At 54.1% G+C, this 14,656-nt stretch overlaps 2 long non-coding RNA genes across 3 annotated transcripts in view; one reads left to right on the top strand and one right to left on the bottom strand.

Moving 5' to 3' along the window:
• The first annotated feature begins 965 nt into the window (after positions 1 to 965).
• LOC138225012 (uncharacterized) lies at positions 966 to 11,655 on the top strand. 2 transcript variants are annotated; one of them, XR_011183556.1, is made up of 3 exons: positions 966 to 1,868; positions 2,880 to 5,233; positions 11,477 to 11,655. It is a non-coding gene; the product is annotated as an uncharacterized lncRNA (long non-coding RNA). The 2 variants fall into 2 exon arrangements; XR_011183557.1 differs by lacking the exon at positions 11,477 to 11,655 and adding an exon at positions 6,014 to 6,236.
• Positions 11,656 to 12,570: 915 nt separating this feature from the next.
• LOC138225011 (uncharacterized) overlaps positions 12,571 to 14,656 on the bottom strand; it is a 94,235-nt gene continuing 92,149 nt past the window's right edge. The window contains exons 6-8 of the long non-coding RNA XR_011183555.1: positions 13,844 to 13,928; positions 12,873 to 13,032; positions 12,571 to 12,635 (exon numbers count right to left, since the gene is read on the bottom strand). This is a non-coding gene — a long non-coding RNA (uncharacterized lncRNA). The remainder of the gene's footprint in view (positions 12,636 to 12,872; positions 13,033 to 13,843; positions 13,929 to 14,656) is intronic.

Here is a 14,656-nt window from a genome sequence, read left to right as displayed (position 1 = left end):
AGACACCCCAAAACACATCAGAGTCCAAACACTCCACAGGAGCCTATGACCCCAAATGAGGAAAAAAGAGATTCAGTTGTACAGAGAAACAAAGAGATTAACTAGTAACACTGTCAACTCCTGCAATAGAATACAAGAGTTAAACTAAATTGCAAAAGAGCCTCACTGGTTAGAAGTCTTAAACAGCACAATGAGAAGTGTTCACCAGGCTTGGCCAAGCACATTGCGTCGCTGCAAACCGGCAGTAAAAACTTTTTTTCTCCACATTGACTATTTTCAAACGAGGGAGGGTTATCACACAGCCCGGGCAGCTCAGCACCGGGATCCACGCCGTTCTGTTCCGATCGCGCAGTGAGACACAAATAAAGCCGGGTTCCCCCCCGCCACCAGCAAGGAAGAAAAAAAAAGGAACATAACCCTCGTTTAATTTCAGTCAAGGCCCGCTTTTAATGACTTTCCGCTTTGCAAAATTAAAAACACCCCTCTCTCCCTCCGCAGCTGGAGTGTGCCTTTTCACTGAGAGCTGGTGGTGGCGGTACTGGGGGGGGGGGTATTATTCAAATTCAAAAGGCAAGCGTGGAGGGGTGGACAGGGAACACAACAAAAATTAAAGGCAGATTAAAGCAATACTGAGCGCTGGGAGAAACGCCACCAACACCTCGGCTCCTTGTTTGCTTTATTTCCCCCACAATCTCTCCTTGCCTTCTCTCCTCTCTTCCCGGCGAACTGGGGGGGGGGGAGGAGGAGGAGGGGGAGTGGAAAAAAAAACCCCATGCTGCACAAAAGCGAGAGCTCTCCATCGCTGCCTCACTAATCGACCTCTTTGTTGTGCTCTATGCATGCCTGTCCCCGTCACATGACCGCGTTGCCATGGCGACCGAGCTCTGAGTAATCATTTGCGCAATGACCTTTATTCCCTGGAGGGAAGAGGAGGGGGGGAGAGAGGGAGGGGGAGAGCAGAATGAAAGCAGGAGCAGCAGCAGAAGAAGAAGAAGAAGAACAAGGGAGGGAGAGGGATGAGAGGGGGAGAGGAGGGGTGGCGGTGGGGCTGGAGGGACCCAGACGAGAATGTGGAGACTTTTTTTTTTGTTGCACAGTTAACGAATAGCGCTGGCAAAATATATATATATAATAATAATAATATAGTAACAAGCCTGGCGCAAGTGAAGAAAATGTAAAAAAAAACCCAACAGACGCGTCCACAGACGTTTCTCGCTGGGAGTCTGAAGCGAGGCACGGTGCCGGCGGGGCGGGTAGAGGCGTTTCCGACACCGGCTCGGTTTCACCGTTATTCCTTCACCGGGCAGCTCGGACAGAGCCGGTGCGGTAAAAAATAAACAAAATAAATCACAGGACTGGTAACTCGAGCGGGTTTTTGAAGAGCCACTGGAGTCTTTTCAACGTCCCACCGCCCCAGTGAACGCGCAAATACTTTAGAACAGGGAGGAGGGGAAAGTCATCGCCTCACCTAATTCAAGCAGCCTCGATGAGCCGGGTCCACCTGCTCTTCCGAGGGCGGCCGACGTGTCCCCCCGCCCGGTAGCGCCTCCACCTGTCCAGGCTGTGAACGCACACCGGAAACGCCGGGCTGACCTCGAGAGCCCTCGCCCCGGAAGTGAAAAACAGCGAGGAGGCCCCGCCCCCTCCCCCACAAGGAGAAAAATTTGGCATCCCTTGTCCTGGAGCAGTGCAGTCCCCGCAGTCTTATGTGCTCAGCACCCTGACCCTGGCAGGGGGGTCTTGGAGGGTTAAGGAGTGATTTTGCAGCCAGTGGCCAGTTTTGCCTCTGTCACCACCGCCCCCATGCCAGTCATCCCAGCTGTCTGCAGGAGCGTCTGCGTCCGGCCCGGCTGCTGGGTGCCAAGCTGGTGAGCCCCTTAGAGGTCTATCATAATACAAGAGGGCTCTGTGCTCATTTTTCCCTCTTAAAACTTTTGAGACGAGCACTGGGTCAGCTACAGCACGCATTGGAACCCTCTATTATAATGATAATGGACAAAACCCTCCACATGTTTTTTATGGGTCTTTCTTCCATGGTGGTAAAGCTGCCCTGTAGCTGATCTTCCAGAAGTCATGGTATTGGCTTCAACTACTTGTCTGGGTTGCTCGTTCCCCACTTCCGCAACCCTTTGTGTAAAGAAGTGCCCTGAGACCCCCCCCCCCTTCAAGACATCAGTCAGAAACAGAAAGTTCTGTGTCTCTCATCGCCAACCTGCCTTCACTCCAGTAACAAACTTTCGTGGCCAGACTGCGGACGCAGTGGCCTGGCGGCTGTCTGTCGAATAACGCCCCTGCTCTGCAGCTCTACGCAGCGCCTGTTCACATGCGGGGCGAGTAGCCGCTGCTAGGAGCGAAGGGCAGCTGTTGAAGCAAGCTTTAAAATGTAGAAACATAAACAGCGGGCAAAACGGAACGTGTCTTCTGAGTCATATTTCAAGTCCTTTCTCAGAGCAGCACGCTGAACACGACATGAACAAACTGAAACCGGTTCCTCCACAGAGACAGCGGCGCGCAGTCGATCTGAAAGATTACTGTACTTTTAAACTTAAATCTCATGAATGGGGGATCGCTTTTTCTCGTCATCCAGTGTTATCCGGACAGAAGAGCCATGTTCATTTAGCTAGGAAGACCATCAGGGAATGCTAAACACATCTAAAAAAAACCCAATAACTTTCCTGAGCTGCATCCTCCTTCACACAAACCCACAAACAATTAAGGCCAAATTACTGCTCATTCCACTGGAGCTGGAGAAAATCACTTCCTAATAGGGCTCCGTTATTGACTAACAGCTTGAAGGACTGTGAAAAAGGCAAATGAAGGATTTCTATGCTTTTTTTTTCCAGATGAGCTTCTTTTTTTCTTGTTCTGTTTGTCCACAGGGTGCGGGAGGAGCGCAGAGGAAGAGCGGGAGATTCTGTCCTCTTCATCGATTGGGGTACCAGCTGTTATTTCGCCGACTGATTTCCGGCGTCTCTTTTCCGGGTCGATTTCGGTGCTTCTTTGTCGTTCCTGCTCCGGCGTGGCCCGGGCCTCCACGGAACCCGGAACGTCTTGAGCCCGTTTTATCCCCGATGCCGGGCTGCTCAAGCTCAGGAACTGGGATGGGAGCCGGCTGACGGCCGCACCGCGCCGGGAGGCACGCGGTCCACAAGCACAGACTGAGGCTTTAACGTCCCCGGAGAGGGACGCTAAGCTGGTGGACGTTCGCTGGTTTGGTGGGGTTATTTTTTGGGAGGACCGGGAAGTGAATTTTCTCCAGGAGCACACCTAGCTTGTGATATCCTGGGACAAGTATTATACTACTTGCTTACACTTATATAGCGCTTTTCTGGACACTTTACACACAGTGCTTTACAGGTCATGGGGATCCCACTACCACCACCAGTGCGCAGCCCCACCTGGATGATGCACCAGTCCGCTCCCCACACACCAGCTCTCAGTGGGGAGGAGAGCAGAGTGATGGAGCCAGTTCAGAGAGGGGGGTTATTAGGAGGCCATGATTGGTAAGGGCCAATGGGAAATTGGGCCAGGACACCGGGGTAACACCCCCACTCTTTTCGAGAAACGTCCTTGGATTTTTAATGACCAGAGAGTCAGGACCTCGGCTGTACCTGCCCTGGCTGTGCCGCAGAGAGTCATGGGAAAAGACAGCAAGTCAGGGAGGAGGAGGAAGAGGTGAAAACAAGGCTGGGGTCAGAACAAACTGGGAAAAACATGGCACATTGCGGCACACCGCCCACAAAGTCAGCTCGTGAGGGAAAACGGCACGTCTCTAGCTCCGGCGCTGGGAAGAGAGTTAAAGTCAAGATGTTATTGGCTCTAATAAGCCATTAAGAAAGCAGGGTGGGATAAAAACTATAGAGCTCTTCATCACTGCTTCCTGTTAGCCCAGCTCTGGACTCTCCCAGCTCTGGATTTTGACCTCATAGTAAGAATATTAGCACAACGTTTTGAGATGGTTTTAAATGATTTTCACCTCTGCATGCCTTTTTGTGCAAAATCCGCTGACCAGTCTCAAGGACCGGCGACAGTCCAGGAAACGCTACCCAATGAAGAGATCCACCCCTCTGGACATCCTCCTGACCTGACGCTGGTCTCTGACTCACCCTCTCAGGTGCGCGGTGATGTCACGCCTGGAAGATCACGTTTCCATTTCCTTCTCAACTCTTTTTTTTCTGTCCAGACTCTAGCTATCACTTAGAATCGGTTTTGCTTGAAACTGGACTAGAAATAAGGGGCTTCAGCTGCTTCTAGTAGTACCATAATAACCATGTGAGACTCCAGCCTGCAAACAACCCACTGAGACAGATCACAAAGAGGATCAGACTCAGCCGTGTGTCTCCCGCTTTCAGGTACAACTCGGGCCGAGCAAGTCTGGGTAAGAACTATTTGCTCCCCTGTAATCAACGCTTCAAGAACACAAGAAGGGTTACATGACCAGTTGAGAGGCCCATCCAGTTCATTGGGTCATTAGTAGCTAATTAAACCAGGGATCTCAGACAGACATGTTTTGAAAGAAGACAAGGTTTTTGTTTGAACGGCACAGCTGGGTCAACTGCTCCCTGCTCCCACCCCCCTTTGCGTAAAGAAAAGAGGCCCCCACCTCCCCTATTTCAAATACTCTTCCTTGTGGTTTCCATTCGGGCCCTCTCACTCACGTTTCAGTGTTGGGAGGGCCCCTTCGAGTCATCAACATGTTTGCTTCGGAAGGGGAAAGAGAGCAGTGTGTGTTATGGATTGTGTGTCTCACCCCCTCCGCTGCGAGTTCACACTTCTCTGTGTCCCCCAGGCGCGATACTAACAGACACAGGAAATCTTTCAGTCCCACTGCAAGATCTCCTTCAAACGATGTATCATAACTATCTTCTCCCTTTAACCACAACCCTGTCGCACAGACCTCTTGGCTGGAAAGATCTCATCTGTCACTGAGTTGCGACGTCGGGAGAGCGCTGTAAAACACCTTTCCCCAACGGGACGATAAAGCTGGAACTGGATTTTTTCCAGTCGGCTCATCTGTCGCCCGTGAACAGCGCGACGGGAGGGCGAGGAGGAGGGGGCTACGCCCTCAAAGACGAATGGGCTAGTTACCCACAATGCCGAGGGGGCATCCGCCACACACGCACAGCGTTGACGGCACAGCGCTCCAACTCTGAGGTCATCAACGGAGAAGAGGAGGCAGCTGGGGTGCCAGACAGCTCCAGAGCCCGGAGACCGACGCTGCTCAGAGCCTGAGGTGAGAAAGTAAAGAATTTGCAGGTACCAAATAATAATAGTAGTGCCAAAGGCCAACAGTGCCCATCCTTCTTTGCAGTACAGACACATGGCTAAGATATAAAATGAGACCGAATTAAGAACATAAGAAAGGGAACTAACGAGAGGAGGACATTCCAGGCATCCTGATGACTTGGCCTCCGGTATCCGATTAATCCCAGGCTGCCTGCTTCAGCTAATGGGCTAGAAGGGCTCCTCTCGTTCGGAATTGATCCGCCACTCCCACATTTCCAAATCCTTGTCCGCGCTCCTCGCGGGGCAGCAGCCGAAGCGATCGCCCGGCGAGCACCACAGGCCCCCCGCCCCTGTCGCTCGTGCCCCCTCGAACCCTCCTCCGAATCCTGCTCTGCGCTGCCCCCTGCTGTCACCACACCCGCCTCTGCACAAGCCTCTGAAAGGCACGGGGCGTTGAGATCCCACCCCCCCACCTACACACACACACAAACACACACACACACACACTCTCGAGTCAGTGTGTGTGTGTGTTGGGGGGTCAGAGCTTGTGTGAGCCGCCCCTCTCCGACTGACAGATCAGACACCAGACAGCTGAGCGTCGGGGTGAGAGAGGGAGGATGAGACAGCACTGAAGACAGGATCTGCCCAGAGGTCCCCGCTCTCTCTAGCCAGAGCGCAGCTGTTCAATCCTCCCTGCTCCCCCTCCCTCCGCCGCCCGGCTCAATCAAATCAAGGCGGCTGCTACCGCCACGTGCCTGTTCAATACTGCCTCCTGCTCCCCCGACAGATGACAGGACCCCCCGCGCCAGGGAGATTAACCCCTGCGCCGCCAGTGGCTCTGGCAGCCCCCTCCCTGCTTACCGCTGGACGATCGAAGCTGCGAGGCGGAAAGACGAGACGACAGAGGGGGTTCGGGGAGAGGGCGGCACCGCGCCGCCGCTCTCTCGGGGTGAACGGACAGGGCCAGGCGCGGGCTGGACAAGCGGGCAACGACAGATAAGATAGATAAGATCAGATAATTTTATTGGCCCTATACAATTTCTCGCATTAGGCATGTGTCTATTCTCAGACCCCCGCTTGCTCTCCATGAGACACACAGACAGGGAGAGAAGCTGGGGGTCAGAGCGCAGGGTCAGCCATTTATATGGGGCCCCTGGAGCAGGTGGGGTGAAGGGCCTCGCTCAGGGGCCCAACGGAGTAGGATTCCTCTGCCGGCCGCGGGATACGAACCGGCAACCTCCCAGCCACAGGAGCAGATCCTGAGCCACAGAGCCACCGCAGAGCCGGAGCTCAGGAAGATCCTAGAGATTCCTGGCTCGGCCTCCGGGTCCCGGGGAGGAAGCACGCAGCCTCCCAGTTGTTCCCAAATTACCGTGAAATCGCGCTTTAACAGACGATTAAGATCATCAAGCCGCAAATCGGCGAGAGACAAATAAACAGGGCATTAGACTCTATTTACACATTATTAATCCCCACGAGAAGGCCTTAATAAAGTCCACATGTAGAAAGAGCTCTCCTCATTCCGCCACAGAGCTCTCCTAGGGAAGACTCGAGCCGGGACAACAGAACGGCGTGGGGAACTCTGGCACTGTGACACAGGGTAAGGGATGATCCGAGCTGGACGGGCCAGACGCCCTGCGGTTTTTCCCACACCTTTTCTTATGTTCCGACGGCGTTCCTAATCCACAGGGCACACCTTGGGGCGTCACTCGACCCGACACGTGAGCCTCTCGGGCTTTTCTTCGCTTTATTCCGCACCCCAGCGACCCCCCACCCTGGATTTCGGAATTCTGCAGAACTGCGGGTGCCATGCGCCCGCTGGGGGGTGGAAGTGACACAGCAGCACGTATTCCAGAGCACACAGTGATTCCCAAAGGGACCTGCTGGCCGGACAGGGGGAAAGGCCACCGCATCTCTTCGGTCCCGAGCCAAGAGGATCACGAGGCGATCCGATTAAAAAGACCCCGAGCCCTGACAGGTACTGCGGATGAAATGAGCCAGGGGGCGCCACCCTTCCGAGCTCAGCCGTCACACACGGGCACAGAGTCACTGCTGGGAATTAACAGCAGGGCCCCCCCGAGGACTGGCAACAGGAGGCGGGCCTCTACACAGAGAGCAGCGGGGGTCTGGAACAAACGACTCAGCCTCTCCGGGATTCATCCAGAACATCGGGGGGGGGGGAGGATGTGGGAGGGAGCAGGACCCAATCAAATGAGCTGGACAGACTGACGGACCTCCTTGTGCTTCATCCTTCTTCACCTGAGCTCTTCTCCTGGAAGCAGGCTGTGAGACAGATCACTGCATGAGCCTCTTGCCTCCCTCTCTTTCAACCCCGCTTAGAAAGCAACGCAGATGCAGGATTGTGCACACAGCCGACGCCATGTGTAGATCGGCCTCCTGTCTGCTTCCCATTTCGAACAGAAATAAACATGCATCGTTTCTTTAAAAAATCTTCTTTTTTTTTCCTCTTCCTTCTACCTGAAACGGCGCCAGTTTCTTGAGAGGCAAAAAAGTGGCCAGTCACCGTACAGACCCTTCCCGGGAGGGAATGAAGTCTGTTTCGGGGTTCGGGGGGGGGGGGGGGGGCGAGAAGAAGACATGTCTCTCAGGCTGACAGGCCAGGCAGCTCAACCAGGAAGAGCAAAGAGAAAGAGAGAGGAGACGGAGACTCGCCTTCGAGCACAGAAATCCACCCCCGACCGGGAGAAAGATGTCTCAGATGTTTCGAAAAGAACAGACCTGGGAGAAATCCCAGCAGGCTCTGGAGCCCCAGACAACACGGGAGCTCAGGAAGAGAGTCAAATTAGTCCAACTTCTACCCCCGTCACTGGTCCAGATGAGCCGGTGACCTGCTGGAGCAGGCTGGGCAACCCTGGAACTCAGACCATTAAGAAGAAAATTGTTGGGGCGGAGTGGTGGCTCTGTGGCTCAGGATCTGCGCCTGTGGCTGGGAGGTTGCTGGTTCGTATCCCGCAGGCGGCAGAGGAATCCTACTCCGCTGGGCCCCTGAGCCAGGCCCTTCACCCCAGCTGCGCCAGGGGCGCCGTGTAAATGGCTGACCCTGTGCTCTGACCCCCAGCTTCTCTCCCTGTCTGTGTGTCTCATGGAGAGCAAGCTGGGGTCTGCAAAAAGACACATTCCTAATGCAAGAAATTGTATAGGGCCAATAAAGTGATCTGATCGTATTTATAAAAAAGACACTGAAGGTTCTGATGCATCATTTTAAAATGATCTCTACCAAGAGTCGCTGCTCTCAAGGCGTCCTCTTGTCCTCTGCAATAACTGCAGGACACCGACCTCCAGCTGGGAGACGGGGGACAGCCAGGTGCAGTCCAGCCCCCCCCCCCCCGCCCCCGCACAGAGGACAGGAAGCGTCCAGACGTGGCGGCCGCGCCCGGTTCTCACGCAGGCTATTTGAGCAAGCCCGGATCGGGACTGGTCCGGCCTCCGTGAAGTTAACGAGGGCTACTGGCACAGAACCCCCCCAACATAACACAGCACGAAAAAAAAAGAGAAACCGCAAAACAAGGGAAACTTTCTGAAAACAGTACACGCGCGGCGCTTTGATTCTGCGCTCTTCCTCAGCGAGCGCCGCACCTCCTGTGGAAGAGATACTAATTGGAGCGCGCGGATGGAAAGGAATATGGCATGTATCTTTAATGAGGGCCTCGGTCTGCCTCCCCCCCCCCTCCCCTCCCCTCCGCCTTCTCTCTCGCTGGCTGCTGTTCTCCTGGAGGGAGCACTGCGCTGCAGCACTACTGCAGGCCTCAGCAAAACCAGATTCTATTTTCTGCCGTTTCCTGTTCCTCCTTGCCACGTTGCCATGGCGACCGCGCGGGCCCATGGAGGTCTGTTTCCTGTCTTAGCCACAGAACCCCGGCCAGATTCATCTCGCCGCCTCTCTCGTTATTTCTCTCCCTTTTCTTTTCTTTTTTTAACTTTTCCCCTTCTTTTTTTTTCCTCCTTTTTCTTCGCTGCCTCTTTCCGCGATTTAATTTCTGTTTTTCCCAGAGAAAGAAAGAAAACGGCGCTTCTTAACGATTCCCTCCAAAGCCGATCCCCCCTGGCGCTGAGCAGCTTTGTCTTTTTAAAGCGCTAGAGGAGCCGCAGTCGTTCAGCTGTTTGGAGAAACTTTGCCCTTTTTTTTTGTTTTGGGCCGACGAAGCCCGTGCTTTCAAAGGGTCAAATTCCAGATGTGCTGTGGAACACCTGCAGCACGGTACCCCAGAAACAGCCCGTCAAATAAACGTGGCTGAGTACTGCTGGGATCCCCAGCTAAATTACGGCTGTAGGAGACCCTTCCCAAAAACAGCTCTGGGACTGGAGGGGTCCTCCAGCTTTTTCGGCGATTTGCTCCACCCCTGGTTCCTGGAAGAGACCATCCGGTCATTCTTCAAGGTCACCTCTTCCTTCTGATTGGCCTCGCCTGTCCGTCACTGTCCAGATCAAGCAAGCGGCCCGTTCTGTGAAGAGAGCTCTGGTCCCGGAGGGCTGAAAGGGGCTTAAGATTTTAGTCCTCAGTCCTCTTTACCCGAGTTCATTTAGCGAATCAAGACTTTAGAAACTGGCGATTTCATGGTGACCTAAAAAAACCTGGCGGATTTGGGGCTCTCCAGGACCTGGTGGCTCCCTGGAGATCCCCGACTCCTGAAGGTGCTTACCGTTAAAATCAAGAAGACTGTGGCCCTCGGGGTAGTTCCTGTGACATCCCGGGAATCATGACTTCGATCTCCCCGATTTGAAGTTCCTCAAACCAAGATGGGCTCGCGAGCTCCCTAAAAAAATAAAACCCAAAACAGTCCAGCAAAATCGTGGGCAGAAACACAAGAGGAACGCAGGAGCTGGAGCAAGGAGTGTGAGTGAATCAGGTCACCGAGCGTCTCCTGTTAAGCCACAGATCCAGCACAACCCGGACAACACATTTATTGTGCTGGTTGCTGTTATTTCTTGTGCCTGTAATGCACTGTCTGCATCGTGTGGTGCTGTCAGGCGCGCTGTGTCGCCTGTACATCCCGAGAGATCGGCGAGAGAATAAGGATTCCAGTGGACACGTACATATGGCGATGAACATCACTCCTCCGCTCCACTCCTCCACTGCCCTCGGTGGAAAGACCACAGGCACTGATTTTAGGATCAACGCTAAACCCCGGTGTCTGTGGCTCGTCCCCGACCTGACCCGGTTCTGACTGGCCGGCGCTGCTCCACTGCTTGGGGTTTTGGGGTTGGAACGTCAATAAAGGCGCCGGGATGAAGGGGCCAGGCCAGGCCGAGGCTGACGTTTCGGGACGGGAGTGAGACGCATTCCCTCCGGCACCGGCTCCGGCTCCGGCTCCGAGCCGGCCCGGCCAGGACCCGATCGGAAGAAGGAGGGGCGAAGGAGAGGAAGGGAACGGGAGAGGGGGATACAGGACGTCCTTTCTGTGGAAGCGCGCAGATCCCCCATCCCTGTCCATGCTGCCCCGTCTTGAGCCAGGCAGGAAGGGACTGGGAGAGAGGGGGAGGGGGGGGGGGGTTCCCCCTTTCTGCATCTTGGTTTAATTTTTGACTTAAACTCACCAAAACAGCCTCCAGGCCCGGCCCAGCCGTGACTCAGCAGGAGAAAGAGCCAGGTCATGCGGTGGCCCAGCTCCGGGGGGGGGGGCGTGGCGTTCCCGGTAGAGCGTATTATCGGAACAGGCCGTCCGGCCCCCTCGGAGCGCTCTGCTTTTCCCCCCGTACAGGATGTCAAGGGCAGGCATTCTTGGCTTTTCCATTCCAATCCATTCCAAGTCATTATTTCTGCAACTCCTTAATCACTGAAGTGCTCTATTAAGCAGCGGGGTCAGTTGAAGCAGCTAAAGATCAATTAAATAATTAAATGAAGCACAGAGGGCCGTCACGTATCCGCCCCCCCCGTGGGACCGGAGTGCAGGTGGGCGACTGACTGATGGGACACGTGGGATCTCAGCTGCCATCAAGACTGTTTGAACCGTGTTTCGGGAGGGACCTCTGCGCACGACTCCAGCCCAGAGACGTCGCCCGCGCGAGCTGAGAGAGTCCGCTCGCTGATCAGGGAGACGAAGCAAACTGGGAGCACTAGACGGAAACTCGCTGGAACTGAATACGCAGCAGCGCCACCTTGTACTGACCAGTATAGACAGCGTGTTGCCTCTTCCTGTGCTGTTTAAAGGTCTACTGTAGCAGACTCTGTCCCCGACGATGTCGTGCTTTAATCTGAGGCCTGATGGACCCTTGTTCTCATGCTGCTCAGGTGGGCAGCCGGACCGAGCAGAAGGTCGGACACGCTGGACACTGATGGGTGATGGATGACCAGTGGAACCAGAGAGTCCAGACTAGGACTCCGAAGGATCCTAAAGTCCCACTCTCTGCAACACGGCTCAGCAACTAATTACATGCATGAACAACCCTCAGAATAAAGCGACAACAAAGCTTCTGGTCTCTCTTTCTACTTCACACCATCTGGGTACAGAACCCAGTCTGAGCATGTTTGTGTGTGTGTGTGTGTCTTTACATCCTGCGTGCTGACCTTAATCAGAAAGCACCTCAAGACCCAAGACCTCCTGCTGAAGCCGATACCCCGGCTTCTCTCAAGAAACAGCTGGAGGAGACAAAGTCCTCTGGGCGTCAAGCTTCTGTATGAAAGCAGCCGACTTTAGACTAATTAGGCAAAGAATCGGTCCAATCCAGCCACGCGGAGCTCAGCGGCAGCACAGACCAGCAGATCCAGTAGCTATCCTGCCCCCGGGCTATGTGATAAGATCAGAGGAGATCCACTGATCTCCAGTGCTCCTCCAGGTCCAGCCTTCAGAGAGGATTCCAGGTCACAGGGGGAAACTGGAAAGCTGCATTCTCTAAATCGAGTCCCCCGAGGGCCGGCAGAGGGCTCAGATGGGGCCCTTCTCGTTTATTGATGAGGCCGGGGTGTGCGCGTGGGCGAGTGCGGGCACGATGGTGGTGGGGGGGGGGGGTCTGATCTCCGGGATCGACAGAGGATCACAGCTGGAAGACGCAGCGTCACCGAATTTAGGGCCTCTGGTCGGTTCTGGTCTGACATTTTTTTGTTCCCCAAAGCACACGATCTGGGTTTGGAGTTTGGTTACACTGCTGAATTTGCAGCTCACGCGCAGGTTTTTGTTTTAATCATTTTTCAAATTATTTTGCAGCAATTTAATCAACATAATTCGACAGTCTGCATTTTCCATATTTTCGTTGGTGATGGTGCATTAGGTGCTACAAAATGGTACCTTTATCTTGCAGGTATAAATGCACAATAGTTCCAACTATTGTTGGCCGAACCGAAGTCAAACCTGCTTTCGTATCGGAAAAAATAACAGCTTGTACTTGCCTGCATTCTTCAGTGAAGTGACTATACTGTACTCGTGAGCAGTCACAGTGAGTGGAGAGCTCCCCTAAACAGCAAAGGGAAACCTTTGATAAATATAATACATTTGCACAAGTAAGCTCTTATTAATAATTAATATAACAGTATCTTCTCTTCTTCGTGTGCGAAGCTGTACAGTAATGCAAATGAGTCCATCTGAGCCCATGCTGAGCTTTTGTTTCCACTGCTTTTAAAACTCCGAATGTAAACAGATTAAAGAGATTTAATTAAACGGAATAATATATGAAATTAAATTTTCGACTACCGGCCCCAGACGTCTTCAGAGCGCGGCCGAGGCGTCAAAGTGGGACCTGGCGCACGCGGCGCGTCCCGTTCTAGCGGGACGGCGGTAAGGTCGGGCGCGCGGCCTTCACACAGCGGCTTCTGCAGGCTCACGATTCCACTCTGGGGTCACGCTCCGCCCCCTGTTGGCAGACGGCAAGGCACAGACATGATGAAAGCCACAGCCCGTTTTAAGAAATAAAACGTGTTCTCTTGGCCGCATAACGCGCGAGGTTTGCAAACCGTACACAACTCGTCCCACAGAGAAATCGCAAATCCCCGCCAGGCGCCTGAGCTGGAGAACTACACCAAATGTGACAACCAGTGAACACACTGGGTGCTGACCGACTGTTGCCAGTCTGGCACTGGTCTCCCACTGGCAGGCATGGCAATGGTACATGACCCAGGTGGGCGTGTCAGAGGAGCCCTGTCACATGACCCATATGGGAGAGTCAGAGGAGCACTGTCACATGACCCATGTGGGCGTGTCAGACGAGCACTGTCACGTGACCCATCTGGGTGTGTCAGAGGAGCACTGTCACATGACCCATGTGGGTGTGTCAGAGGAGCACTGTCACATGACTCATGTGTGTGTGTCAGAGGCGCAGTCCCATGACCCAAGAGGGTGCGTCAGAGGCGCAGTCACATGACCCAAGAGGGTGCGTCAGAGGCGCAGTCACATGACCAACGTGGGCGTGTCAGGGGAGTGAATGTACCTGCTTTCCCTCTGCGTCGCAGGGTTTACAGTGGAAAAGACACTGGCTGGTTAACAACTAACACATCCAAATCTGAACGGATTCCAACAGAAAATAACTACAGATTCACATTTTCAGGAAAAAAAACCCCAGCAAAAAAAGGGAGTGAAATATTCCTACCGCCACACTACAGCTTCACTGACAGCACAGCTGGAGATGAGCATGGGCTGTGCATGAGCTGCACGTCCACTCAACTCACCACTCCCACGCGAGCAGCTCTGGATTCCTGTTCCCTCCCCAGCTGACAGGGCCTTATTTATTCACCTCCAACATCTCTGGAGCCTCTGGAGAAACAAAATCAGGAGATCAGACCCGAAGAGGCTCAAAGGTTCGAAGTTTATTTATCCAGTGTACATCGGTACAGCAGTACAGCAGTAATTGCTGGCGATGAAATGTTTCTTTCCGCCAGCACACTGGAGGAAATAGAATAAAAATGACACGAGGCAAAAGTTACAATATAAAATGACATCATACAACCGGGGGTTCAGTATCTGTGGGGCTGATTCTAACAGCCCCTACAATCGAACCGCAGCAGGGCTGACCAACAGGCAGGTGGATCACCGAGTTTCCGCACGCGGCCCGGCGGGGGAGGGTCTGGACCCCAGAGCTCCAGCCGCCCGGCCAAGCCGGCAGACAAGCGGGCAAAGCAGCCCTCGCCCTCGCGAGGGGTCTGTCTTGGCACCAAACTGTACACAACTTGCACTTGTGCGGGTGTCCGTCCCACAGAGGAATCGCGAATCCCCGAGCTGAGCTGGAGAACCACACCAAATGTGACAACCAGTGAACACACTGGGTGCTGACCGGCTGTTGCCAGTCTGGCACTGGTCTCCCACTGGCAGGCATGGCAATGGTACATGACCCAGGTGGGTGTGTCAGAGGAGCCCTGTCACATGACCCAGGTGGGTGTCAGAGGAGCACTGTCACATGACCCAGGTGGGCGTGTCAGAGGAGCACTGTCACATGACCCAGGTGGGCGTGTCAGAGGAGCACTGTCACATGACCCATGTGGGTG

This window comes from Lepisosteus oculatus, chromosome 24, assembly GCF_040954835.1.
Source record: "Lepisosteus oculatus isolate fLepOcu1 chromosome 24, fLepOcu1.hap2, whole genome shotgun sequence".
NCBI lineage: Eukaryota > Metazoa > Chordata > Actinopteri > Semionotiformes > Lepisosteidae > Lepisosteus > Lepisosteus oculatus.
Note: the sequence above shows the minus strand (reverse complement) of the source record. Positions and strands in the feature narration are given on the sequence as shown.